The sequence below is a fragment of the Platichthys flesus genome, chromosome 4 (assembly GCF_949316205.1).
Source record: "Platichthys flesus chromosome 4, fPlaFle2.1, whole genome shotgun sequence".
Lineage (NCBI taxonomy): Eukaryota > Metazoa > Chordata > Actinopteri > Pleuronectiformes > Pleuronectidae > Platichthys > Platichthys flesus.
This window is the reverse complement of record NC_084948.1, coordinates 9,502,717-9,530,449: the sequence shown is the minus strand read 5'-3', so window position 1 is coordinate 9,530,449 and position 27,733 is coordinate 9,502,717. Positions and strand designations below refer to the sequence as shown.

General features: G+C 43.3%; 1 long non-coding RNA gene and 15 other non-coding genes across 16 annotated transcripts; all 16 read left to right on the top strand.

Moving 5' to 3' along the window:
- The first annotated feature begins 2,374 nt into the window (after nt 1-2,374).
- Nucleotides 2,375-2,457, top strand: trnal-cag (transfer RNA leucine (anticodon CAG)). Its single transcript has one exon. It is a non-coding gene; the product is annotated as a tRNA-Leu (tRNA).
- Nucleotides 2,458-2,627: 170 nt separating this feature from the next.
- On the top strand, nt 2,628-2,699 carry trnaq-cug (transfer RNA glutamine (anticodon CUG)). The gene has a single exon. It is a non-coding gene; the product is annotated as a tRNA-Gln (tRNA).
- Nucleotides 2,700-13,130: 10,431 nt separating this feature from the next.
- Nucleotides 13,131-14,620, top strand: LOC133952006 (uncharacterized). Its single transcript, XR_009920513.1, has 3 exons — nt 13,131-13,260; nt 13,458-13,607; nt 14,326-14,620. It is a non-coding gene; the product is annotated as an uncharacterized LOC133952006 (long non-coding RNA).
- Nucleotides 14,621-17,985: 3,365 nt separating this feature from the next.
- trnaq-cug (transfer RNA glutamine (anticodon CUG)) lies at nt 17,986-18,057 on the top strand. Its single transcript has one exon. It is a non-coding gene; the product is annotated as a tRNA-Gln (tRNA).
- A 232-nt stretch (nt 18,058-18,289) lies between these two features.
- trnal-cag (transfer RNA leucine (anticodon CAG)) lies at nt 18,290-18,372 on the top strand. Its single transcript has one exon. It is a non-coding gene; the product is annotated as a tRNA-Leu (tRNA).
- A 170-nt stretch (nt 18,373-18,542) lies between these two features.
- Nucleotides 18,543-18,614, top strand: trnaq-cug (transfer RNA glutamine (anticodon CUG)). Its single transcript has one exon. It is a non-coding gene; the product is annotated as a tRNA-Gln (tRNA).
- Nucleotides 18,615-18,857: 243 nt separating this feature from the next.
- Nucleotides 18,858-18,940, top strand: trnal-cag (transfer RNA leucine (anticodon CAG)). The gene has a single exon. It is a non-coding gene; the product is annotated as a tRNA-Leu (tRNA).
- Nucleotides 18,941-19,106: 166 nt separating this feature from the next.
- trnaq-cug (transfer RNA glutamine (anticodon CUG)) lies at nt 19,107-19,178 on the top strand. The gene has a single exon. It is a non-coding gene; the product is annotated as a tRNA-Gln (tRNA).
- Nucleotides 19,179-19,410: 232 nt separating this feature from the next.
- On the top strand, nt 19,411-19,493 carry trnal-cag (transfer RNA leucine (anticodon CAG)). The gene has a single exon. It is a non-coding gene; the product is annotated as a tRNA-Leu (tRNA).
- A 166-nt stretch (nt 19,494-19,659) lies between these two features.
- On the top strand, nt 19,660-19,731 carry trnaq-cug (transfer RNA glutamine (anticodon CUG)). The gene has a single exon. It is a non-coding gene; the product is annotated as a tRNA-Gln (tRNA).
- A 232-nt stretch (nt 19,732-19,963) lies between these two features.
- trnal-cag (transfer RNA leucine (anticodon CAG)) lies at nt 19,964-20,046 on the top strand. Its single transcript has one exon. It is a non-coding gene; the product is annotated as a tRNA-Leu (tRNA).
- A 485-nt stretch (nt 20,047-20,531) lies between these two features.
- Nucleotides 20,532-20,614, top strand: trnal-cag (transfer RNA leucine (anticodon CAG)). Its single transcript has one exon. It is a non-coding gene; the product is annotated as a tRNA-Leu (tRNA).
- Nucleotides 20,615-21,099: 485 nt separating this feature from the next.
- Nucleotides 21,100-21,182, top strand: trnal-cag (transfer RNA leucine (anticodon CAG)). The gene has a single exon. It is a non-coding gene; the product is annotated as a tRNA-Leu (tRNA).
- Nucleotides 21,183-21,352: 170 nt separating this feature from the next.
- trnaq-cug (transfer RNA glutamine (anticodon CUG)) lies at nt 21,353-21,424 on the top strand. Its single transcript has one exon. It is a non-coding gene; the product is annotated as a tRNA-Gln (tRNA).
- A 243-nt stretch (nt 21,425-21,667) lies between these two features.
- On the top strand, nt 21,668-21,750 carry trnal-cag (transfer RNA leucine (anticodon CAG)). The gene has a single exon. It is a non-coding gene; the product is annotated as a tRNA-Leu (tRNA).
- Nucleotides 21,751-21,916: 166 nt separating this feature from the next.
- On the top strand, nt 21,917-21,988 carry trnaq-cug (transfer RNA glutamine (anticodon CUG)). The gene has a single exon. It is a non-coding gene; the product is annotated as a tRNA-Gln (tRNA).
- The last annotated feature ends 5,745 nt before the right edge of the window (nt 21,989-27,733 follow it).

Here is a 27,733-nt window from a genome sequence, read left to right as displayed (position 1 = left end):
CCCATCCTTGGACATTTCTCAATCTAAAAATAATAGATGTACATTTTAATTAAGTGCATACAACTTAAGTTACTGCTTTTTATGTATAACATTCATTGTGATAGTATAAAACAATGCAAATTAGGGTAATTTATGTACATATACCATTTGATAAAGCTGGTACCACTTCTTCTGCCTGGGAGCTGGCCTGTTTCCCTCCCCTGCAGGCCAGGACCCAGTGTTGGCAAACTTCCTCAGCCGTGACATCCACTCTGAGTCTGCCATTCCCTTATGTGATTTCGAAGATGTTGCCTTTGGTGACAGAAATGCATGAACTTTTAAAGTAGATTTTAAATTGTAGGTACATGAAAAAGCCAGACCATCAATCTTGTAATATTGTAATAATCCTATGAAAAACTCAGTTGTGGCATAAGGGTATTATGACAGATGAAAACTAAAGCATGTTATAGAAGGTAGCTAAAGACATGTTTATGAGAACATGACATATACATGTATATATATATCCTATTACAATAGCAAACAATGGCAGCAGATAAAAGGTGAAATAATGGTGAAAGTGTTTGTAAGAAAACTAAATACACGGTCATGACAACATTAGGTGACAGGAGGAATTACTCTTATATGTATAGTTATGTTATACCCCAAGATGTTGCCTTTGGTGACAGAAATGCATGAACTTTTAAAATACATTTTAAATTGTAAGTACATGAAAAAGCCAGACCATCAGTCTTGTAATATTGTAATAATCCTATGAAAAACTCAGTTGTGGCATAAGGGTATTATGACAGATGAAAACTAAAGCATGTTATAGAAGGTAGCTAAAGACATGTTTATGAGAACATGACATATACATGTATATATATATCCTATTACAATAGCAAACAATGGCAGCAGATAAAAGGTGAAATAATGGTGAAAGTGTTTGTAAGAAAACTAAATACACGTATATGACGACATTAGGTGACAGGAGGAATTACTCTTATATGTATAGTTATGTCATACCCCTGTATTAAATGTGTAAGTGCTGAGAGTAAACTGTATTCATACTGTAACTCCCCCAACCCCAGTTTAAGCACCCCACCCCCACCCCTCGGTCGACACAAGAAAAAGAAAGCCAGTTTATAACGTGGAAAACGAAAACAAAGTCAATGACAACATGACAACAGGGGAAATTATTTCTATGTTACTACGTTAACCCTAGAGCCAACTTAAATAAATAACATTAACAAATGTCCGTCCATGACAACCGACGAAATCGCCGTCAGATAACAGAGTTTATTTTAATGCATTTAGCTAAATACATGGATATGACAACTTAACAAGACAGGTGGAAGAACTGCTTTACTTAAGGGCAAATCATGCAACTCTATTCAATGTGTAAATTCTTACCATTTTGAAGAACTTGGTAGTTTCGAATGAAAGACTTAGCTTTAGCGTCGGACCGTTCTCAAGCTAGCGTAGCGTAAACTCCGGCGGCGCGGGTCCTCCCAGGTCAGCTCGTCCTCTGGGACCGCCCCCAGCTTGCCCCCTCCCGGAGGCATCCCCGCCCACATCAGCTGTCTCAAACATTTCAACATTTAAGCCTTGTGATTGGTCAAATGTTTGAAATGTTCGAGCGAAGGGAACAATTCGCCCCAGCGATTGGCCGCTGAATGTTGAGGACGCGAACCTGATTGGCTGTCAGGTCAGATCTTCCTCAACATTTCAAACATTTCCCCGGACGATCCGACGGCTGCTGGCGTTCAGGTCGCAGTCTCCATTGGAGGCGTGGGTTCAAATCCCACTTCTGACAGATTACTCATTTATTACAGGATGGCCGAGCGGTCTAAGGCGCTGCGTTCAGGTCGCAGTCTCCATTGGAGGCGTGGGTTCAAATCCCACTTCTGACAGCTTACCTATGCAGTTATTTGGTCATCATGAAGAAAATATGGTCACTGGAGAGATTAACTGCATCGGCTGTTTTCCTTTGCAAACACATTTTGAATTCAAAGCATCTCTCAAATCCTCTAACTGGTTGATGTGACGGGCTGGCGGGCCTAAGATTACCACAACTGAACTGGGTTCCATGGTGTAATGGCTAGCACTCTGGACTCTGAATCCAGTGATCCGGGTACAAATCTCGGTGGGACCTGCAATTAAAGATGTACCACATTTATAGCACTCTTACCTTTCTACATAGTCAAGGTCAGCACCTGAACAACACTGATTGACTCCTCGTAGCCTTGCTAAAAATTGTTGATACCTCTGTATCTCTTTCAGCATCTCATAGGCAAGATATTTGCACACAAGGCATTTTGACCGCTTCAACTTTTTAAAACTCTTGTCTTTGCTAGCTTTTGATTGAATTTATTGGGCTTGTTTTTATGTTTTATTAGTCAGGATGGCCGAGCGGTCTAAGGCGCTGCGTTCAGGTCGCAGTCTCCATTGGAGGCATGGGTTCAAATCCCACTTCTGACAGCTTACCTATGCAGTTATTTGGTCATCATGAAGAAAATATGGTCACTGGAGAGATTAACTGCATCGGCTGTTTTCCTTTGCAAACACATTTTGAATTCAAAGCATCTCTCAAATCCTCTAACTGGTTGATGTGACGGGCTGGCGGGCCTAAGATTACCACAACTGAACTGGGTTCCATGGTGTAATGGCTAGCACTCTGGACTCTGAATCCAGTGATCCGAGTTCAAATCTCGGTGGGACCTGCAATTAAAGATGTACCACATTTATAGCACTCTTACCTTTCTACATAGTCAAGGTCAGCACCTGAACAACACTGATTGACTCCTCGTAGCCTTGCTAAAAATTGTTGATACCTCTGTATCTCTTTCAGCATCTCATAGGCAAGATATTTGCACACAAGGCATTTTGACCGCTTCAACTTTTTAAAACTCTTGTCTTTGCTAGCTTTTGATTGAATTTACTGGGCTTGTTTTTATGTTTTAGTAGTCAGGATGGCCGAGCGGTCTAAGGCGCTGCGTTCAAGCTGGGGAACAATAGTCCGTCAAAGAAGGGGAAGAAAGGGGAAGGAAGGGGAAGAAAGGGGGAAGGAAGGGGAAGAAGAGAAAAGAGGAGAAAAGGGAGGAAAAAGGGAAAGAAGGAAAAGGAAAGGAGCGATGTGAAGTTTTATATCAATTTCTATTAGATAAATGTATTTCTAGCTGACTAGACACAAATATAACACTTTTGATGTTTTTGGTCATTGCACGAGTGGGACTCGAACCCTAGACTCCGGGATTGCGAAGGTGCGTGTTCATTCCTCATATGATTACGAATTTCCTCCTATTTTTCTACACATTATATTGTTATGAGACTAGTTCATTGTGTAATAACACCTACCTGCACTACCTCCCACTCCACAGGACTCATCAAACGACAGGAGTGGAGGATCTTTCCATTCCGGTCCCTCATCAGGACATTTCTTCTACTGTACATCAGAGACCACCTCCCATATTAACTTCACAAACCATGTTTCTCTTATTGAATGTGCTTCATCATTATAAGAATCACCATAATTATTCTTATGGAGGTTGTTGTTGTTGTTGATGTGCTGCTAACTGTCATTAAAAACACCCACTCATATATTGCTGTAAACCAGTTTTATGTGTTCATAGAAATAAGAATTATAGAAACATTGAATTTAAACAGACAGATAAAAAACAGGGCATATGGAATTGACTATCGCAGTAGTACCCAGAATTAAATACAAACATTTAAAAAAACTATTTACAATAAAACTATTATTTACAAATATGAACTATTTACATCTTTTTCCTCATTTCCTCCAACCACTGGTCTTTTGTTAAGGCTTCAAACTGAGGGCAATACACCTTTCCATGGTACTGGCTGTGTCCAGTGACAGAAGTGCGGAACTGGCCACACTTTTTGCAAGTGTTGCTGGCCACTGTTCGCCTATATGGCCTTTTAGGGGCGGGGTCAGCTTCCACTGTGCTGGTAGGCGCACTGGTTTGAGGATAGCTGCCTACTGGCACAGGAAAGACAACCTGAACCAGTCCGGATGGTGTTAAGATGTGAGGTGTAATGATGGGTCCTGGTGCTGGAGCTGGTGGGGTTGCATATAACTGTCTCTTCACTGGTCCCTTTGGCCTTATGTTGACAGGGAGCTGACCAGATCCCGTCTGCCTCTGTTTGGCCTGACCTGCTGTACTCTGCGGCAGCCGGTATTGATGTTCATTCCGGGCAGGCGTGGGTGCAGCAGGGAGCAATCTTGCCTCCTGAAGAGGCTCATCGGATTCTGCCAGGGCTGGAGGCAATGCAGTGCCTTGGAGCAGCACAGAGAGCTCCTGTTTCTTCTGCCGGTGATTATGCCACTGGATGAGCGTGCTCTGATTCACCTCCACCAGCTGAATTTCAGAACCCTGCATCACCCGGCAGTTGCCGACAACAAGCTGCCTTATCTTGCGGTAATCCCTCAAAATTAAGGACCACCGAGAAGTAGCCCTCTTACCCTTTTTTGCCGGGCTTTGGTGTATATTGCAGAGTCTGATGAACATGGTTTCCACCAACCGGCAGCAGTCAGGCCACTGGGCAGGTGTGCTACTCGCACCCAACATGCAGCGGGTGGTACTCTCCACACCAGGGGTTTTTGAGGGCGTCTTTGGAGTTCTGAAGCGTCCACTCAAAAGTCTCTCCTGATGTCGTGCTGCATAAACCACCCGCTGCTTGTCACCTTGATTCAGATTGTCCCACAGTGACACTATCCTACTCGCCTGTTGGTTGCTAAGACAAAGAGACGTCTGATCCCGAAGCGCCACCAAATACTCAGCAAGTCTGTCCACATGCTGGTATCCGGGGAGATTTTGGTCATCAACAGCCTGTAAAAAAGATTCAACAGTTTATAGGGTGTAAAACTTTCACTCACAAAACTTTTTTTGTTTAATGATAAAATATGTTAACATGTGTAATCAAAAATAGTGAAGAAGCATGCACATATCTACATGCATATTCTAAAACGAACACAGCTAGACTTACCATGTCTTCATCTTCAGCATGAATATCATCTTCAGAGGAGGAACTAGAGGCCAGGGTTGATGTGTCAGGTGCCAGGGTGGATGTACCAGGGACCTCAGAGGATGAGCCAGGTGCCAGGGTGGAAATACTAGGAGCCAGGGTGGATGTACCAGGAACCAGGGAGAGAAGAGGAGAAGAAATGGCAGAGGGATCAGGAGTCTGAGATGCTGAAGCCTGAGGAACCCCAAGGTTCAACACAGTGGGATCTTCCATGATGTCAGCAAAACCCTCATCAAGCTCCATGTCGTCCTCCACGTCATGCTGTTCTATCAGGGTTGCAGCTTCCTCTGAATCAGGGTGCATATCCTGCAGTGCCTGACCAGTCTGCCGGAACAGATATTGCATCCCTATGAGCTCTCCTGAAACAACAGAATTAAATTAGATTGTTTACAAAAGTTGATACAGTTAATAAAGGGTTTAAAAATTGAGGTAAATTACCAATGCAATCACAAATGCTTACCAGTGTACCGTGAGGGTGGACAGAACTGTGGTACCACCTTCCTGCCAAACAGCTTCTGATAATTGTTGTTGAGGGCCTGAACCAGGTCACTGGAGTAGCTGCGCAAAGGAGATTGTCCAGTGGACAGAGCAGCAACCCCCCGGTCGTGGTTCCATCTGTGAAGCCCTTCCAGGAGATATATCTGAAAGTTCAGACTGTTGGCACTCGTCCCTAAAAGTACACATTAAATACATATTAAATATCAAACGATGAAATATTCTTGGACTATTCAGCATATAAACTTAAATGTCTGACAGACACAAACCTGGTATGAAGCGGTTGAGGTGTAGATGAAATGACTCGAGAGATGTAGAGCCCCTGGCACATCTGTAAACAGGTAACCGCACACCTCCCTTTGTGAGCTCCCCTGTCTTGGTGTATAGAGCAACACCTGGTGGGTCCTGGATGCATTTGACGTGCTTTCTCTGGACACGCCAGATGTGCTCCATCCTCTCTCGGTCAAACAGGGGAACACCACTGGAGTCATTACCTCTGCTGCCCATCAGCAACCCAAGCAGCTCCTCCAGCAGGCGAATGGTGGTCTCCTCACCACGGGTCCTCCTACGACAGTGGAGAGACATCTCCTCCCTGGAGAGTTGTTTGTCTATGTCGCCATCAGTGAGGGAGGGCAGACCCTGGGACCGAAGCTGCTGCCTTTTTGCTTCTCGCAACAAAGCTAAATCAGCTGCATCCCACTCAAATATGCTCGCTGAAAGGCGAGACATAAATCCTGGGTACAGCTGATGAGCATCTGTTGTGCATCCCAGAGCAAGTCTGCGCATAAAGTGCCAGATATCAAGCCTTACAATAATGTCCGGCCACCCGCTGAATCTGGCCTTCAGCTTGGTCTCTCCTCCCTCGGTGCAGCAGCCACAGTCCACATATAAGGCAACAGGGGGATCCACACCGGCCAGCTGGTACCTCTTCATCAATCCCGCTGCCATCAAGTCCAGGCCAGCTCCCTCCTGAGCGGTCATGACACTGATGAGAACCTGACCGTACTCATTACCCACAGAGGTTAGCCAGTGGGCTGTCCCTTTGGCTGTTCCAGCGAGCTTCTTGGTGATCTGAAGCACAAAAAATGTAGAGGACCTCTGTGAACATGATTCAGAAATACAGGCAGTCGTTAATAATATATCTATAAGGCTATACAACCACCTCTGCTCCTAGTAAAACTACATGCAACCTCACTATGGACTGTCACTTTAACACTTCTCAACGGTGCAAAATTCACTGTACTATGTTTCTATATCCTTCTTTATATCCCTCACCCTAGTTCTACATGCTACTTATTTTTATGTCTTTCTGCTGCTGTAACATTCTAAATTTCCCCATTGAGGGACTAATCAATTACTTATTAATCTTAATATAATCAGCAGATTTGAAAGACAAAGAATCTTTTACCTTTCTGGTGGAATCCATCTTGAGGACTGTGCCATATGTTGAGGTAATCCTGGCCATGATGTCATCCACCCTCGTCAAAATGTCCTGGCAGTAAACGGACAGGAGCCACTTACAGCTCGGCACAACAGCAGGCTCTGGAGCCTCGGGAAACGACAGGGGCAGCAGTGCGGGTCGCTCGCTGAAGTCCACACACTCGTCGGTGTACATCAATGCGCGACTCATCCACTCCTCTGTGTGGTTCTCCTTCAGCTTCTTTAAAAGCTGCGTTGGGCTGTTACCAAGGCCTCTCTCCCGCAGTTTTCGGATCACCCGGATGTCACATGCAAACCTTGATCATAGACAGATATATCAGTAATTGTATTTTATATACTGCATTTCTACTTGAAAAGGCAAGAGAGTAAATTAACGGTAATCACTTTTGTGTGAGGATGACCCGGAATTGTGTCTGCTGTGCCTTGGACAGTTGTTTGAGGACAGTCTGACTCCAGGACACGTGGCTGGATCTACATTTGGTGCAGGTTAGTGTCTCTGTCACCATGTTGTACATCCTGTCCTCGTCCAGGACTCGGCGTGCCCTCTTGTGCAGACCCGCTCCTGTTAGCTGGTGCCCTCCACAGGCAAGGTTTGGACAGACCACCTTCACCTTCCACAGCTTGTAAGGCATCCAGACCAGAAGTGGATGGGCAAAAAAGCGGTCTGGACCCGGAGCCTGATGGTAAAGGCCACTAGGCTGTGGTGGAAAGTGCCAGAGCTTCAGATTCTCTTTAAGCACTAATTTTCCTCTTGGCCCCATCTTGAACAGAGACTTCACAATCCATTTATGGTCCACAGGAGGCAAGCCTTCTGACCACAAACGGGGCAGCTGTGTTTCAGTCTCTGTCCTGGAGTCAGCGGTCTGTGCAATAACAAAAAAATGGATCAACATATTTGATTATAATGAAAGACGCTGCTTATGCTCCACAGTATGAAATTAAATGTTAAATAACTCACTGACACAGAGGCACACACTGCTGTGGTGCTGAGGACAGGCACCGAAGCCTGAGCATGTGTCTGAGGGTCTGGAGCCTGTAAATACACAGCAAGGAAGATACATTGACAACACAATCGAAACATAAGCTATTAGTTCAAACAGCCGCGCTACATGAAACAATAATATTGAGGCTTCAAATTTTATTTTAGACTTGAATGGCTTTTAATGCTGTTAATAGTCTTGGGAAAACCTATACCTAAAATACTTACTAAGATAGCAATGCTGGCCGGAGAAGTTGTGGGGAGGTTGGTGGCTTGGGTCTGTAAAGCATTCAGTCTAAGTGAGTTGTCTTAAAAACACAATGTAAAGTGATGCAATTTGATCTCTTATTTACCTGTGTTACTCTCCTGCTAGCACTAAGATTCGGCTTTGCAGCCGTGACATGGGAGCCACCAAATCTAGGCTTTGTAAACTGAAAGGCAATAGAGCAAAAGGCTGTGTCACGAGAGGGTTATATTGTAAACAATCATTCAGTGAATCTTAATTAATCTCTGAATACCATTGACAAATTCAACAGGGGTCGCTGCTTTGGGACCGCACTGCCTGCTGTACTTTGTTTCTGCCCCACAGTGCCTGGGAGGACAGGAGCCACTGCTACTGCCTGTTGCACCACTGTGCCTGGAAGGGTGGGAGCCACTGCTACTGCCTGTCGCTCCACTGTGCATGGAAGGACAGGAGCCACTGCTACTGCCTGTTGCCCTGTGGGACCCTGGGTAGTACTTGCTGTGGTTGGCTGTTGTGTCATGAGTACATACATTAGTGTTGTGTATATATAAATACATATATATATATATATATATATATTACTTATATTGAAAAGGATTACCTTCTGAGTGTGGAATCCACATGTACAATGTCTCACATGACCAAACAAAGACTGATGTGAATGTCCCATCCTTGGACATTTCTCAATCTAAAAATAATAGATGTACATTTTAATTAAGTGCATACAACTTAAGTTACTGCTTTTTATGTATAACATTCATTGTGATAGTATAAAACAATGCAAATTAGGGTAATTTATGTACATATACCATTTGATAAAGCTGGTACCACTTCTTCTGCCTGGGAGCTGGCCTGTTTCCCTCCCCTGCAGGCCAGGACCCAGTGTTGGCAAACTTCCTCAGCCGTGACATCCACTCTGAGTCTGCCATTCCCTTATGTGATTTCGAAGATGTTGCCTTTGGTGACAGAAATGCATGAACATTTAAAGTAGATTTTAAATTGTAGGTACATGAAAAAGCCAGACCATCAATCTTGTAATATTGTAATAATCCTATGAAAAACTCAGTTGTGGCATAAGGGTATTATGACAGATGAAAACTAAAGCATGTTATAGAAGGTAGCTAAAGACATGTTTATGAGAACATGACATATACATGTATATATATATCCTATTACAATAGCAAACAATGGCAGCAGATAAAAGGTGAAATAATGGTGAAAGTGTTTGTAAGAAAACTAAATACACGGTCATGACAACATTAGGTGACAGGAGGAATTACTCTTATATGTATAGTTATGTTATACCCCAAGATGTTGCCTTTGGTGACAGAAATGCATGAACTTTTAAAATACATTTTAAATTGTAAGTACATGAAAAAGCCAGACCATCAGTCTTGTAATATTGTAATAATCCTATGAAAAACTCAGATGTGGCATAAGGGTATTATGACAGATGAAAAGTAAAGCATGTTATAGAAGGTAGCTAAATACATGTTTATGAGAACATGACATATACATATATATATATATCCTATTACAATAGCAAACAATGGCAGCAGATAAAAAGAGAAATAATGGTGAAAGTGTTTGTAAGAAAACTAAATACACGTATATGACGACATTAGGTGACAGGAGGAATTACTCTTATATGTATAGTTATGTCATACCCCTGTATTAAATGTGTAAGTGCTGAGAGTAAACTGTATTCATACTGTAACTCCCCCAACCCCAGTTTAAGCACCCCACCCCCACCCCTCGGTCGACACAAGAAAAAGAAAGCCAGTTTATAACGTGGAAAACGAAAACAAAGTCAACTAGGGCTACGTTGTAGCACTAACGGGCCCGAGCACAGGCAATTTCAAGTCTGTTGCGGTCGGGGAAGAGAGAACGTTCGATGACCAAGCGCTCGTCTCAGCGTTGCATGCATTTGCGCACTGCTGCGATATAAACGCTTCACTTCCTGTAGCCAGCAGGTGGCGCTATGATTTTAAGTCATGGTGTCTTTGTTGATGTCATCAGGTCGCGCTTCTTGTCTTACATGTGTAGTTTGAACTCGATTGGACCAAATATGTCCAAGATACAGAAGCTTGTGTTTTGATGGCGTTTAGTCACATTTTGACGCCTCGCCACGGTCACACGGTGTGGCGAAAAATTGATCTTTCAATAACTTTAGATCTCCATCTTGTTGTGATGACACTCGTCTAAATTTTCAGTTGATCTGATGAAAGCTCTCCAAGAAGTACTTGAAAATAAAAAACATGGAATATGGTCCAAATAGAAAATGGCGGGGTTCCTGATGCGTTTTTCAAATTGCTCCGAGCGCGTTTTTTGTGCATCTGGTGATGATACACAACTGTCTTCAATTTCGTGAGGATCAGTGAATTCTAAATGAGGTGTTTCTCCATAAATGAGGGGAAGCTCCGTTGGTTGCGCTGTTGAGCCATTTTGCCACGCCCATTCTTTAAAACCATCTGAATATCTTCAAGGGAGGGGGGCTGATGATACACACATGTAGTTTGAGGGAGATGGACCCATGAACACGGAAGTTAAAGCGTTTTCGTGTGTCATGGCGAGCTGATGTGACGCCCCGCCACAGTCAGACAGTGTGACGAAAAGTTGTTTCTTTGATAACTTTAGATCTCCATCTTGTTGTGATGACGCTCGTCTAAATTTTCAGTTGATGTGATGAAAGCTGTACGAGAAGTATATCAAAGTAAAAGATTATGGAATATGACCAAAATGGCCACGAAATCGAAAATGGCGTGCTTCCTGTTGCGTTTTTCATATTGCTCCGAGCGCGTTTTTTGTGCATCTGGTGATGATACACAACTGTCTTCAATTTCGTGCGGATCAGTGAATGCTAAATGAGGTGTTTCTCCGTAAATGAGGGAAAGCACCGTTGGTGGCGCTGTTGAGCCATTTTGCCACACCCATTTCCAAATACCCCAGATTACGTAAATTTTCACGAGGCCCATAATCTGCCCTATAGATGTTGAATGCATTCTGTAGTGAGAACACATTCAAGCACATGTCCTACACCTCCAAGAGAGGGGGGAGGGGTGAGAAGGGGGAGGGATGAGAGGGGTGAAAGGGGGTGGGGTAAGATGGGGGCAGGTTGATCTGAGGAGGTCTGTTTTAGACAGAGTAAAAAGGTGCTGTTTTAAATTATCCTTGGGGTATTTTTACCAAAATATTTTACAGACATTTCATTAAGACCACAAGGAACCATATCAACTGTGTTGAAATGGAAAGAATATGTCCCCTTTAAAGCGAATATGTCCCCTTTAAGCGGTTTCGTGTGTCATGGTGAGCTGATTTGACGCCCCGCCACAGTCAGACGGTGTGTCGAAAAGTTGTTTCTTTGATAACTTTAGATCTCCATCTTGTTGTGATGCCACCCGTCTAAATTTTAAATTGATGTGATGAAAGCTCTCCGACAAATAAATCAAAGCGCACGATGTACAAAAACAAGACATTTCCTGATGCCACCAGGGGGCGCTTTCCTTTTAAGTCATGATTTCTAGGTAGATGTCTTCCGGTCGCGACTCTTGTCTTATATGTGTAGTTTGGAGTCGATTGGACAAAATATGTCTAAGTTACAGAAGCTTGCTTATATTGGCGTTTAGTCGAACTTTGAGACCTCACCACGGTCACACGGTGTGATGAAAAGTTTAAATATTGATAACTTTAGATCTTCATCTTGTTTTGTAGAGTCTCATCTAATTTTTAAGTTGATCTGATGAAAGCTCTCCGAGTAGTACATAAAAAAACATAACACGTCTTAAAAACAAGACACTTCCTGTTGCCCCCAGGGGGCGCTGTGATTGTAAGTCACAATTTCTGCACCGATGTCTTCTGGTCGCGATTCTTGTCGTATGTGTCTAGTTTGGACTCAATTGGACAAAATATGTCTGAAATATGGAAGCTTGTGTTTTGATGGCGTTTCATCAAACTTTAACGCCACACCACGGTCAGACGGTTTTGCTAAAACGTAATCCTTCAATAACTTTAGATCTCCAATTTGTTGTGATGACGATCGTCTAAATTTGAAGTTGATCTGATGAAAGCTGTACGACAAGTACATCAAAGAAAAAATATGGAATATGACCGAAATGGCCACTAAAGTCAAACTGGCGGGCTTCCTGCTGCGTTATTCATAATGCACTGATGGACTTTTTTGTGCATCTTGTCATGAGACACAATAGTCTATGTTTTTTTTGAGGATCGGTGAATGCTAAATGAGGGGCTTTTCCGTAGGTGGCGCTCTTGAGCCATTTTTCCACGCCCTTTTCAAAATACTTCAGAAAACGTAAACTTGCGCACATTTGTAATTTACTGTACACTTTAGAAACTTTTTGAGCACGTTAAAGCCCTCAAAAAGCCAATTCACTGAGCGAAGAAAAATAATAATAACTAGGGCTACGTTGTAGCACTAACGGGCCCGAGCACAGGCAATTTCAAATCTGTTGCGGTCGGGGAAGAGAGAACGTTCGATGACCAAGCGCTCGTCTCCACATTGCCTGCGTTTGCCCTGTGCGGCAAGGAAGATCGCTCCACTTCTTCTGGCCAGCCGCTGGTGCTGAACTAGAGGTAAGTAACCTTGAAACTATCCAACATAACATATTGCTTTATCTATCATCATATGCTTACATGCCTCAAGTTTTTTGTAATATGTAATTGTTATAAAAGTTACCGTTTATTTATCACGTCTAATGAACAGATTGAAGCAAGATAACTCGACAGTCTTGTTTTGGTTGTGACATTATTTTTTTTAATGAGTTACTATCAATACGCTACACGTGTACGTTTCATGTGATAGTAACTGTTTCACCAATATTCTGATACAGGATGGTATATCCGCCATTACTATTTTCACATCGTTTATTTAGTCTGTCATGGAGTTGTAGAGTGAATTAGACAGTAGTGATAACATTATAATGTCCACACATCAGTGTCGTAAACACTTCTCCAATTAATTATATAATTATGTTTTCACACTGAGGGAAGTGGAGAGACTTGATGTGGACTGTTATCAACAGCTCTGTGGGAGATCATCACCTTGAATATTACAGATGAGGTAGAAAGACATTTTATCTATGTGTACAATGTTGTATTTCTTTGTCACGTTTTATCAAAAGCGATTTAAAGTATGTGCATTTAACCATTAGGATACAAACCCAGACCCTAGTACATCGGTTCTAGCTGAAATAAGTAGTGCTTCATAAACAACACAAAACATTAATAACAGTACGCTTCTGCTCCTCATTAATGCAGCTCCTGATGTCCCCAGCAGCAACATGGTGGAGATCTGCAGCTTCATGCTGGTCAACTGGAAGACAACTGATTAAGATAAAAAGATTAAGATTAAAATCCATGTATTCATCCAAAACACATGCACAGACATGCAAAGGCACACTCATGCAGGTAGGGACATTTAATCGCTGCTTTTTACCCATCTGGTGCAGGACACACAGAGCAGTGAGCGACCATGTACGGCACTCGGGGGAGCAGATGTTGGGGGAGTGAGGTGCCTTGCTCATGGGCACTAGAGAGGGTAGGGAGACTCTTGGATTTTTGGACAGATCAATCCAGGTGCGACTTTTGTTGTCTCTCCATGGAGTCGAACCAAAGACGAACCAGAGACCTTCTCTGCCCATAGTCCAAGTTTCTGCCACTCGACCACCGCCTCTCCTCATGCATCATCAAACTAGTAATCTACACATCACTCCATGCGTTGCTCCCTTAACTACAGATGGCCTGCGAATGTCATGGAGTTTTACAGTGAATTAGACAGTTTAGGTATGATTTTAATCTCCACACATCAGTGTTGTAAACAGTTCTCAAATTAATTATAGAATTATGTTTTCACACTGAGAGAAGTGGAAAGACTTGATTTGGACTGTTATCAATAGGTCTGTGGGAGATTATCACCTTGAATAGTACTGATGAGGTAGAAAGACATTTTATGTATTTGTACAATGTTGTATTTCTTTCAGCACTTTTATCAGAAGGGACTTAAAATATGTACATTTCACCATGAGGATATAAACCAAGACCACAGTACAACAGTTCTATCTGAAATCTGTTGTGCTTTATACACAACACAAAACATTCTTTAACAGTGCGTTTTTTCTCTTCATAGATGAAGAACTGCAGCACCTGATGTCCTCAGCAGCAACATGGTGGAGATCTGATTTGATACACTTTAGATAAGAACCCAGTGTTTTATATTTCTGCTTTGCCATAAGAGACAGAACATGGTCATCACAGCTGTGTCCTTCAGGCTCGTCTGTCCCTAATAAAATGATAGGAAACATGAAAGTGATCGTCATTATTGTAGAGGAAGAGTTACATATGAACAAAGTGTGTAATCTTATTTTCTGTGGATATTCAACTGTGTATTTGAATATGCTTTTGGATTAAAACGTGCACTACCATGACAATGAATGTTTTTAATGGAGCTATTGCACATTAAAAGTATTGCATTATAATTTAATACATTATGTATTATGTGCAATACTTTGATTGTTTTTAAGTAATGAAATCAGGTCTGTACCTGGAGTCAGTGTTCAGTCTGGTTGGATTCAAGTTGTGTGTCAAGTTGGACCTTCTAGAGGAACATGAAACCAATACACAGATATGTAAAGTCATACATGGGCCAGGTTAAGTAATTAACAGACTTTTAAATGGTAAAAATAAAATATTAGTTCAAAGTTAATCAGAGCATAATCATTTCAGATTAGGAAATAGGTAGTGCATATAAACCCACAACTCTGTATGACACTGTCTGTTCTAGTAAAGTTACAAGGCTATGACTTACTCATATTTAACAAAAGAATTCAGTGAAGTCTGTCTGAGATTAACGATTTAAATACTGAAGGTGGGAGACACGGTTATTTTTCACTGTAACACGTGACAGGACATCAACACCGTGACTCTGAATAAAGAGCCTTAAAAGACGTAGTGCTCCTTTGAACAGCTGCTCTTACAATGTGTAGCAAGTGCTAAATCTCCATTAGTATAATAGTAACAAAAATCACCCTTTACATAATTGAACATATATTTTCCATGTGAACCCCTTTAACACAGTTCAATTCAGGAGCAAAATATAATTTATACAGTATTTATTAGAGCTAGTATTAGTAAACAGATCAAACAAATGCAGTACAACACATCACACATCCACAGTGTCTCTTTTGCTTATCATCACAGTCAGTCAGAAGTGTCCGTTTAACTTACGTAGCAGTTGAGAGATGCTTCGTTGGAGGTAGCAGGAGCTAGCTCATAGCCAGTGCTGCTGTTGAGAGCGGCAGAGTTCACACAGGAAAAGACACGACGGACGGGGGAAAAAAGCTTTGAGTCCCACACTCTAACCTGCTGAGCGAACAACGTCCACAGTGACTCCGCCGCCGTCCTCTCATCCAGACTCGCCAACCGTTCTCCGGTTCTTCGTGATACACAGCTCCGCAGCTTGTGACGACGTAACTCATGAGGCGTTCACTTGCAGCTGTGTTAAATGCAGCTTCGTTTGTCATGGCGAGTTGAAGAAGTCTGCTGCAAAGCTATGAATAATCCGCATGATGAAAACTCACAGCAATGTTATGCCTACATTATCAATATATTGAGACCCATGTGACACAGTTTGACATGGTTTAGCAAAGTGAATGAGGAGAAATACATCCAAGTGTGAGACGTAACAAACCGAAAGCGGTCTCATGCTGCGTTCAGGGTAACTCTGTTAAAATGGGTTTCATAGGTCATGATGAGCTGATGAACTTTGATGCCACGCCATTAACAATCTGCATGATGAAAAGTCACAATAATGTTATGCCTACATTATCAATATCTTGAGACCAATTTGACACAGTTTGACATGGTTTAGTAAAGTGGCTGGAGGGAAATACATCAAAGAGTAAGATGACCAAAACAAGACATTTCCTGATGCCACCAGGGGGCGCTTTCCTTTTAAGTCATGATTTCTAGGTAGATGTCTTCCGGTCGCGACTCTTGTCTTATATGTGTAGTTTGGAGTCGATTGGACAAAATATGTCTAAGTTACAGAAGCTCGCTTATATTGGCGTTTAGTCGAACTTTGAGACCTCACCACGGTCACACGGTATGATGAAAAGTTTAAATTCTGATAACTTTAGATCTTCATCTTGTTTTGTAGAGTCTCATCTAATTTTTAAGTTGATCTGATGAAAGCTGTCTGAGTAGTACATAAAAACATAACACGTACCAAAATAAGACATTTCGCGTTACCACCAGGGGGCGCTGTGATTGTAAGTCACAATTTCTGCACCCATGTCTTCTGGTGGCGACTCTTGTCGAATGTGTCTAGTTTGGACTCAATTGGACAAAATATGTCTGAAATATGGAAGCTTGTGTTTTGATGGCGTTTCATCAAACTTTAACGCCACACCACGGTCAGACGGTTTTGCTAAAACGTAATCCTTCAATAACTTTAGATCTCCAATTTGTTGTGATGACGATCGTCTAAATTTGAAGTTGATCTGATGAAAGCTGTACGACAAGTACATCAAAGAAAAAATATGGAATATGACCAAAATGGCCACTAAAGTCAAACTGGCGGGCTTCCTGTTGCGTTATTCATAATGCACTGATGGACTTTTTTGTGCATCTAGTCATGATACACAATAATCTTTGTTTTTTTTGAGGATCGGTGAATGCTAAATGAGGGGCTTTTCCGTAGGTGGCGCTCTTGAGCCATTTTGCCACGCCCTTTTCAAAATACTCCAGAATACGTAATTTTACGCCGCCTTCGAATTTACTGCAAACTCCTACAACTTTTTGAGCACATTAAAGCCCTCAAAAAGCCAATTCATTTAAGCTAAGAAAAATAATAATAATAATAATAATAATAATCATTTCAATTTCAATAGGGCCTCCCACCGATTTCGGTGCTCGGGCCCTAATAATAATCTTTTCAATTTCAATAGGTCCTCTCACCGATTTCGGTGCTCGGGCCCTAATGACAACATGACAACAGGGGAAATTATTTCTATGTTACTACGTTAACCCTAGAGCCAACTTAAATAAATAACATTAACAAATGTCCGTCCATGACAACCGACGAAATCGCCGTCAGATAACAGAGTTTATTTTAATGCATTTAGCTAAATACATGGATATGACAACTTAACAAGACAGGTGGAAGAACTGCTTTACTTAAGGGCAAATCATGCAACTCTATTCAATGTGTAAATTCTTACCATTTTGAAGAACTTGGTAGTTTCGAATGAAAGACTTAGCTTTAGCGTCGGACCGTTCTCAAGCTAGCGTAGCGTAAACTCCGGCGGCGCGGGTCCTCCCAGGTCAGCTCGTCCTCTGGGACCGCCCCCAGCTTGCCCCCTCCCGGAGGCATCCCCGCCCACATCAGCTGTCTCAAACATTTCAACATTTAAGCCTTGTGATTGGTCAAATGTTTGAAATGTTCGAGCGAAGGGAACAATTCGCCCCAGCGATTGGCCGCTGAATGTTGAGGACGCGAACCTGATTGGCTGTCAGGTCAGATCTTCCTCAACATTTCAAACATTTCCCCGGACGATCCGACGGCTGCTGGCGTTCAGGTCGCAGTCTCCATTGGAGGCGTGGGTTCAAATCCCACTTCTGACAGATTACTCATTTATTTGGTCATCATGAAGAAAATATGGTCACTGGAGAGATTAACTGCATCGGCTGTTTTCCTTTGCAGACACATTTTGAATTCAAAGCATCTCTCAAAGCCTCTAACTGGTTGATGTGACGGGCTGGCGGGCCTAAGATTACCGCAACTGAACAGGGTTCCATGGTGTAATGGCTAGCACTCTGGACTCTGAATCCAGTGATCCGAGTTCAAATCTCGGTGGGACCTGCAATTAAAGATGTACCACATTTATAGCACTCTTACCTTTCTACATAGTCAAGGTCAGCACCTGAACAACACTGATTGACTCCTCGTAGCCTTGCTAAAAATTGTTGATACCTCTGTATCTCAATAGGCAAGATATTTGCACACAAGGCATTTTGACCGCTTCAACTTTTTAAAACTCAAGTCTTTGCTAGCTTTTGATCGAATTTATTGGGCTTGTTTTTATGTTTTATTAGTCAGGATGGCCGAGCGGTCTAAGGCGCTGCGTTCAGGTCGCAGTCTCCATTGGAGGCGTGGGTTCAAATCCCACTTCTGACAGCTTACCTATGCAGTTATTTGGTCATCATGAAGAAAATATGGTCACTGGAGAGATTAACTGCATCGGCTGTTTTCCTTTGCAAACACATTTTGAATTCAAAGCATCTCTCAAATCCTCTAACTGGTTGATGTGACGGGCTGGCGGGCCTAAGATTACCACAACTGAACTGGGTTCCATGGTGTAATGGCTAGCACTCTGGACTCTGAATCCAGTGATCCGAGTTCAAATCTCGGTGGGACCTGCAATTAAAGATGTACCACATTTATAGCACTCTTACCTTTCTACATAGTCAAGGTCAGCACCTGAACAACACTGATTGACTCCTCGTAGCCTTGCTAAAAATTGCTGATACCTCTGTATCTCTTTCAGCATCTCATAGGCAAGATATTTGCACACAAGGCATTTTGACCGCTTCAACTTTTTAAAACTCTTGTCTTTGCTAGCTTTTGATTGAATTTACTGGGCTTGTTTTTATGTTTTAGTAGTCAGGATGGCCGAGCGGTCTAAGGCGCTGCGTTCAGGTCGCAGTCTCCATTGGAGGCATGGGTTCAAATCCCACTTCTGACAGATTACTCATTTATTTGGTCATCATGAAGAAAATATGGTCACTGGAGAGATTAACTGCATCGGCTGTTTTCCTTTGCAGACACATTTTGAATTCAAAGCATCTCTCAAAGCCTCTAACTGGTTGATGTGACGGGCTGGCGGGCCTAAGATTACCGCAACTGAACAGGGTTCCATGGTGTAATGGCTAGCACTCTGGACTCTGAATCCAGTGATCCGAGTTCAAATCTCGGTGGGACCTGCAATTAAAGATGTACCACATTTATAGCACTCTTACCTTTCTACATAGTCAAGGTCAGCACCTGAACAACACTGATTGACTCCTCGTAGCCTTGCTAAAAATTGTTGATACCTCTGTATCTCAATAGGCAAGATATTTGCACACAAGGCATTTTGACCGCTTCAACTTTTTAAAACTCTTGTCTTTGCTAGCTTTTGATTGAATTTACTGGGCTTGTTTTTATGTTTTAGTAGTCAGGATGGCCGAGCGGTCTAAGGCGCTGCGTTCAGGTCGCAGTCTCCATTGGAGGCGTGGGTTCAAATCCCACTTCTGACAGATTACTCATTTATTTGGTCATCATGAAGAAAATATGGTCACTGGAGAGATTAACTGCATCGGCTGTTTTCCTTTGCAGACACATTTTGAATTCAAAGCATCTCTCAAAGCCTCTAACTGGTTGATGTGACGGGCTGGCGGGCCTAAGATTACCGCAACTGAACAGGGTTCCATGGTGTAATGGCTAGCACTCTGGACTCTGAATCCAGTGATCCGAGTTCAAATCTCGGTGGGACCTGCAATTAAAGATGTACCACATTTATAGCACTCTTACCTTTCTACATAGTCAAGGTCAGCACCTGAACAACACTGATTGACTCCTCGTAGCCTTGCTAAAAATTGTTGATACCTCTGTATCTCAATAGGCAAGATATTTGCACACAAGGCATTTTGACCGCTTCAACTTTTTAAAACTCATGTCTTTGCTAGCTTTTGATCGAATTTATTGGGCTTGTTTTTATGTTTTATTAGTCAGGATGGCCGAGCGGTCTAAGGCGCTGCGTTCAGGTCGCAGTCTCCATTGGAGGCGTGGGTTCAAATCCCACTTCTGACAGCTTACCTATGCAGTTATTTGGTCATCATGAAGAAAATATGGTCACTGGAGAGATTAACTGCATCGGCTGTTTTCCTTTGCAAACACATTTTGAATTCAAAGCATCTCTCAAATCCTCTAACTGGTTGATGTGACGGGCTGGCGGGCCTAAGATTACCACAACTGAACTGGGTTCCATGGTGTAATGGCTAGCACTCTGGACTCTGAATCCAGTGATCCGGGTACAAATCTCGGTGGGACCTGCAATTAAAGATGTACCACATTTATAGCACTCTTACCTTTCTACATAGTCAAGGTCAGCACCTGAACAACACTGATTGACTCCTCGTAGCCTTGCTAAAAATTGTTGATACCTCTGTATCTCTTTCAGCAACTCATAGGCAAGATATTTGCACACAAGGCATTTTGACCGCTTCAACTTTTTAAAACTCTTGTCTTTGCTAGCTTTTGATTGAATTTATTGGGCTTGTTTTTATGTTTTATTAGTCAGGATGGCCGAGCGGTCTAAGGCGCTGCGTTCAGGTCGCAGTCTCCATTGGAGGCGTGGGTTCAAATCCCACTTCTGACAGCTTACCTATGCAGTTATTTGGTCATCATGAAGAAAATATGGTCACTGGAGAGATTAACTGCATCGGCTGTTTTCCTTTGCAAACACATTTTGAATTCAAAGCATCTCTCAAATCCTCTAACTGGTTGATGTGACGGGCTGGCGGGCCTAAGATTACCACAACTGAACTGGGTTCCATGGTGTAATGGCTAGCACTCTGGACTCTGAATCCAGTGATCCGGGTACAAATCTCGGTGGGACCTGCAATTAAAGATGTACCACATTTATAGCACTCTTACCTTTCTACATAGTCAAGGTCAGCACCTGAACAACACTGATTGACTCCTCGTAGCCTTGCTAAAAATTGTTGATACCTCTGTATCTCTTTCAGCATCTCATAGGCAAGATATTTGCACACAAGGCATTTTGACCGCTTCAACTTTTTAAACCTCTTGTCTTTGCTAGCTTTTGATTGAATTTATTGGGCTTGTTTTTATGTTTTATTAGTCAGGATGGCCGAGCGGTCTAAGGCGCTGCGTTCAGGTCGCAGTCTCCATTGGAGGCGTGGGTTCAAATCCCACTTCTGACAGCTTACCTATGCAGTTATTTGGTCATCATGAAGAAAATATGGTCACTGGAGAGATTAACTGCATCGGCTGTTTTCCTTTGCAAACACATTTTGAATTCAAAGCATCTCTCAAATCCTCTAACTGGTTGATGTGACGGGCTGGCGGGCCTAAGATTACCACAACTGAACTGGGTTCCATGGTGTAATGGCTAGCACTCTGGACTCTGAATCCAGTGATCCGAGTTCAAATCTCGGTGGGACCTGCAATTAAAGATGTACCACATTTATAGCACTCTTACCTTTCTACATAGTCAAGGTCAGCACCTGAACAACACTGATTGACTCCTCGTAGCCTTGCTAAAAATTGTTGATACCTCTGTATCTCTTTCAGCATCTCATAGGCAAGATATTTGCACACAAGGCATTTTGACCGCTTCAACTTTTTAAAACTCTTGTCTTTGCTAGCTTTTGATTGAATTTACTGGGCTTGTTTTTATGTTTTAGTAGTCAGGATGGCCGAGCGGTCTAAGGCGCTGCGTTCAGGTCGCAGTCTCCATTGGAGGCGTGGGTTCAAATCCCACTTCTGACAGATTACTCATTTATTTGGTCATCATGAAGAAAATATGGTCACTGGAGAGATTAACTGCATCGGCTGTTTTCCTTTGCAGACACATTTTGAATTCAAAGCATCTCTCAAAGCCTCTAACTGGTTGATGTGACGGGCTGGCGGGCCTAAGATTACCGCAACTGAACAGGGTTCCATGGTGTAATGGCTAGCACTCTGGACTCTGAATCCAGTGATCCGAGTTCAAATCTCGGTGGGACCTGCAATTAAAGATGTACCACATTTATAGCACTCTTACCTTTCTACATAGTCAAGGTCAGCACCTGAACAACACTGATTGACTCCTCGTAGCCTTGCTAAAAATTGTTGATACCTCTGTATCTCTTTCAGCATCTCATAGGCAAGATATTTGCACACAAGGCATTTTGACCGCTTCAACTTTTTAAAACTCTTGTCTTTGCTAGCTTTTGATTGAATTTACTGGGCTTGTTTTTATGTTTTAGTAGTCAGGATGGCCGAGCGGTCTAAGGCGCTGCGTTCAAGCTGGGGAACAATAGTCCGTCAAAGAAGGGGAAGAAAGGGGAAGGAAGGGGAAGAAAGGGGGAAGGAAGGGGAAGAAGAGAAAAGAGGAGAAAAGGGAGGAAAAAGGGAAAGAAGGAAAAGGAAAGGAGCGATGTGAAGTTTTATATCAATTTCTATTAGATAAATGTATTTCTAGCTGACTAGACACAAATATAACACTTTTGATGTTTTTGGTCATTGCACGAGTGGGACTCGAACCCTAGACTCCGGGATTGCGAAGGTGCGTGTTCATTCCTCATATGATTACGAATTTCCTCCTATTTTTCTACACATTATATTGTTATGAGACTAGTTCATTGTGTAATAACACCTACCTGCACTACCTCCCACTCCACAGGACTCATCAAACGACAGGAGTGGAGGATCTTTCCATTCCGGTCCCTCATCAGGACATTTCTTCTACTGTACATCAGAGACCACCTCCCATATTAACTTCACAAACCATGTTTCTCTTATTGAATGTACTTCATCATTATAAGAATCACCATAATTATTCTTATGGAGGTTGTTGTTGTTGTTGATGTGCTGCTAGCTGTCATTAAAAACACCCACTCATATATTGCTGTAAACCAGTTTTATGTGTTCATAGAAATAAGAATTATAGAAACATTGAATTTAAACAGACAGATAAAAAACAGGGCATATGGAATTGACTATCGCAGTAGTACCCAGAATTAAATACAAACATTTAAAAAAACTATTTACAATAAAACTATTATTTACAAATATGAACTATTTACATCTTTTTCCTCATTTCCTCCAACCACTGGTCTTTTGTTAAGGCTTCAAACTGAGGGCAATACACCTTTCCATGGTACTGGCTGTGTCCAGTGACAGAAGTGCGGAACTGGCCACACTTTTTGCAAGTGTTGCTGGCCACTGTTCGCCTATATGGCCTTTTAGGGGCGGGGTCAGCTTCTACTGTGCTGGTAGGCGCACTGGTTTGAGGATAGCTGCCTACTGGCACAGGAAAGACAACCTGAACCAGTCCGGATGGTGTTAAGATGTGAGGTGTAATGATGGGTCCTGGTGCTGGGGCTGGTGGGGTTGCATATAACTGTCTCTTCACTGGTCCCTTTGGCCTTATGTTGACAGGGAGCTGACCAGATCCCGTCTGCCTCTGTTTGGCCTGACCTGCTGTACTCTGCGGCAGCCGGTATTGATGTTCATTCCGGGCAGGCGTGGGTGCAGCAGGGAGCAATCTTGCCTCCTGAAGAGGCTCATCGGATTCTGCCAGGGCTGGAGGCAATGCAGTGCCTTGGAGCAGCACAGAGAGCTCCTGTTTCTTCTGCCGGTGATTATGCCACTGGATGAGCGTGCTCTGATTCACCTCCACCAGCTGAATTTCAGAACCCTGCATCACCCGGCAGTTGCCGACAACAAGCTGCCTTATCTTGCGGTAATCCCTCAAAATTAAGGACCACCGAGAAGTAGCCCTCTTACCCTTTTTTGCCGGGCTTTGGTGTATATTGCAGAGTCTGATGAACATGGTTTCCACCAACCGGCAGCAGTCAGGCCACTGGGCAGGTGTGCTACTCGCACCCAACATGCAGCGGGTGGTACTCTCCACACCAGGGGTTTTTGAGGGCGTCTTTGGAGTTCTGAAGCGTCCACTCAAAAGTCTCTCCTGATGTCGTGCTGCATAAACCACCCGCTGCTTGTCACCTTGATTCAGATTGTCCCACAGTGACACTATCCTACTCGCCTGTTGGTTGCTAAGACAAAGAGACGTCTGATCCCGAAGCGCCACCAAATACTCAGCAAGTCTGTCCACATGCTGGTATCCGGGGAGATTTTGGTCATCAACAGCCTGTAAAAAAGATTCAACAGTTTATAGGGTGTAAAACTTTCACTCACAAAACTTTTTTTGTTTAATGATAAAATATGTTAACATGTGTAATCAAAAATAGTGAAGAAGCATGCACATATCTACATGCATATTCTAAAACGAACACAGCTAGACTTACCATGTCTTCATCTTCAGCATGAATATCATCTTCAGAGGAGGAACTAGAGGCCAGGGTTGATGTGTCAGGTGCCAGGGTGGATGTACCAGGGACCTCAGAGGATGAGCCAGGTGCCAGGGTGGAAATACTAGGAGCCAGGGTGGATGTACCAGGAACCAGGGAGAGAAGAGGAGAAGAAATGGCAGAGGGATCAGGAGTCTGAGATGCTGAAGCCTGAGGAACCCCAAGGTTCAACACAGTGGGATCTTCCATGATGTCAGCAAAACCCTCATCAAGCTCCATGTCGTCCTCCACGTCATGCTGTTCTATCAGGGTTGCAGCTTCCTCTGAATCAGGGTGCATATCCTGCAGTGCCTGACCAGTCTGCCGGAACAGATATTGCATCCCTATGAGCTCTCCTGAAACAACAGAATTAAATTAGATTGTTTACAAAAGTTGATACAGTTAATAAAGGGTTTAAAAATTGAGGTAAATTACCAATGCAATCACAAATGCTTACCAGTGTACCGTGAGGGTGGACAGAACTGTGGTACCACCTTCCTGCCAAACAGCTTCTGGTAATTGTTGTTGAGGGCCTGAACCAGGTCACTGGAGTAGCAGCGCAAAGGAGATTGTCCAGTGGACAGAGCAGCAACCCCCCGGTCGTGGTTCCATCTGTGAAGCCCTTCCAGGAGATATATCTGAAAGTTCAGACTGTTGGCACTCGTCCCTAAAAGTACACATTAAATACATATTAAATATCAAACGATGAAATATTCTTGGACTATTCAGCATATAAACTTAAATGTCTGACAGACACAAACCTGGTATGAAGCGGTTGAGGTGTAGATGAAATGACTCGAGAGATGTAGAGCCCCTGGCACATCTGTAAACAGGTAACCGCACACCTCCCTTTGTGAGCTCCCCTGTCTTGGTGTATAGAGCAACACCTGGTGGGTCCTGGATGCATTTGACGTGCTTTCTCTGGACACGCCAGATGTGCTCCATCCTCTCTCGGTCAAACAGGGGAACACCACTGGAGTCATTACCTCTGCTGCCCATCAGCAACCCAAGCAGCTCCTCCAGCAGGCGAATGGTGGTCTCCTCACCACGGGTCCTCCTACGACAGTGGAGAGACATCTCCTCCCTGGAGAGTTGTTTGTCTATGTCGCCATCAGTGAGGGAGGGCAGACCCTGGGACCGAAGCTGCTGCCTTTTTGCTTCTCGCAACAAAGCTAAATCAGCTGCATCCCACTCAAATATGCTCGCTGAAAGGCGAGACATAAATCCTGGGTACAGCTGATGAGCATCTGTTGTGCATCCCAGAGCAAGTCTGCGCATAAAGTGCCAGATATCAAGCCTTACAATAATGTCCGGCCACCCGCTGAATCTGGCCTTCAGCTTGGTCTCTCCTCCCTCGGTGCAGCAGCCACAGTCCACATATAAGGCAACAGGGGGATCCACACCAGCCAGCTGGTACCTCTTCATCAATCCCGCTGCCATCAAGTCCAGGCCAGCTCCCTCCTGAGCGGTCATGACACTGATGAGAACCTGACCGTACTCATTACCCACAGAGGTTAGCCAGTGGGCTGTCCCTTTGGCTGTTCCAGCGAGCTTCTTGGTGATCTGAAGCACAAAAAATGTAGAGGACCTCTGTGAACATGATTCAGAAATACAGGCAGTCGTTAATAATATATCTATAAGGCTATACAACCACCTCTGCTCCTAGTAAAACTACATGCAACCTCACTATGGACTGTCACTTTAACACTTCTCAAAGGTGCAAAATTCACTGTACTATGTTTCTATATCCTTCTTTATATCCCTCACCCTAGTACTACATGCTACTTATTTTTATGTCTTTCTGCTGCTGTAACATTCTAAATTTCCCCATTGAGGGACTAATCAATTACTTATTAATCTTAATATAATCAGCAGATTTGAAAGACAAAGATTCTTTTACCTTTCTGGTGGAATCCATCTTGAGGACTGTGCCATATGTTGAGGTAATCCTGGCCATGATGTCATCCACCCTCGTCAAAATGTCCTGGCAGTAAACGGACAGGAGCCACTTACAGCTCGGCACAACAGCAGGCTCTGGAGCCTCGGGAAACGACAGGGGCAGCAGTGCGGGTCGCTCGCTGAAGTCCACACACTCGTCGGTGTACATCAATGCGCGACTCATCCACTCCTCTGTGTGGTTCTCCTTCAGCTTCTTTAAAAGCTGCGTTGGGCTGTTACCAAGGCCTCTCTCCCGCAGTTTTCGGATCACCCGGATGTCACATGCAAACCTTGATCATAGACAGATATATCAGTAATTGTATGTTATATACTGCATTTCTACTTGAAAAGGCAAGAGAGTAAATTAACGGTAATCACTTTTGTGTGAGGATGACCCGGAATTGTGTCTGCTGTGCCTTGGACAGTTGTTTGAGGACAGTCTGACTCCAGGACACGTGGCTGGATCTACATTTGTTGCAGGTTAGTGTCTCTGTCACCATGTTGTACATCCTGTCCTCGTCCAGGACTCGGCGTGCCCTCTTGTGCAGACCCGCTCCTGTTAGCTGGTGCCCTCCACAGGCAAGGTTTGGACAGACCACCTTCACCTTCCACAGCTTGTAAGGCATCCAGACCAGAAGTGGATGGGCAAAAAAGCGGTCTGGACCCGGAGCCTGATGGTAAAGGCCACTAGGCTGTGGTGGAAAGTGCCAGAGCTTCAGATTCTCTTTAAGCACTAATTTTCCTCTTGGCCCCATCTTGAACAGAGACTTCACAATCCATTTATGGTCCACAGGAGGCAAGCCTTCTGACCACAAACGGGGCAGCTGTGTTTCAGTCTCTGTCCTGGAGTCAGCGGTCTGTGCAATAACAAAAAAATGGATCAACATATTTTATTATGATGAAAGACGCTGCTTATGCTCCACAGTATGAAATTAAATGTTAAATAACTCACTGACACAGAGGCACACACTGCTGTGGTGCTGAGGACAGGCACCGAAGCCTGAGCATGTGTCTGAGGGTCTGGAGCCTGTAAATACACAGCAAGGAAGATACATTGACAACACAATCGAAACATAAGCTATTAGTTCAAACAGCCGTGCTACATGAAACAATAATATTGAGGCTTCAAATTTTATTTTAGACTTGAATGGCTTTTAATACTGTTAATAGTCTTGGGAAAACCTATACCTAAAATACTTACTAAGATAGCAATGCTGGCCGGAGAAGTTGTGGGGAGGTTGGTGGCTTGGGTCTGTAAAGCATTCAGTCTAAGTGAGTTGTCTTAAAAACACAATGTAAAGTGATGCAATTTGATCTCTTATTTACCTGTGTTACTCTCCTGCTAGCACTAAGATTCGGCTTTGCAGCCGTGACATGGGAGCCACCAAATCTAGGCTTTGTAAACTGAAAGGCAATAGAGCAAAAGGCTGTGTCACGAGAGGGTTATATTGTAAACAATCATTCAGTGAATCTTAATT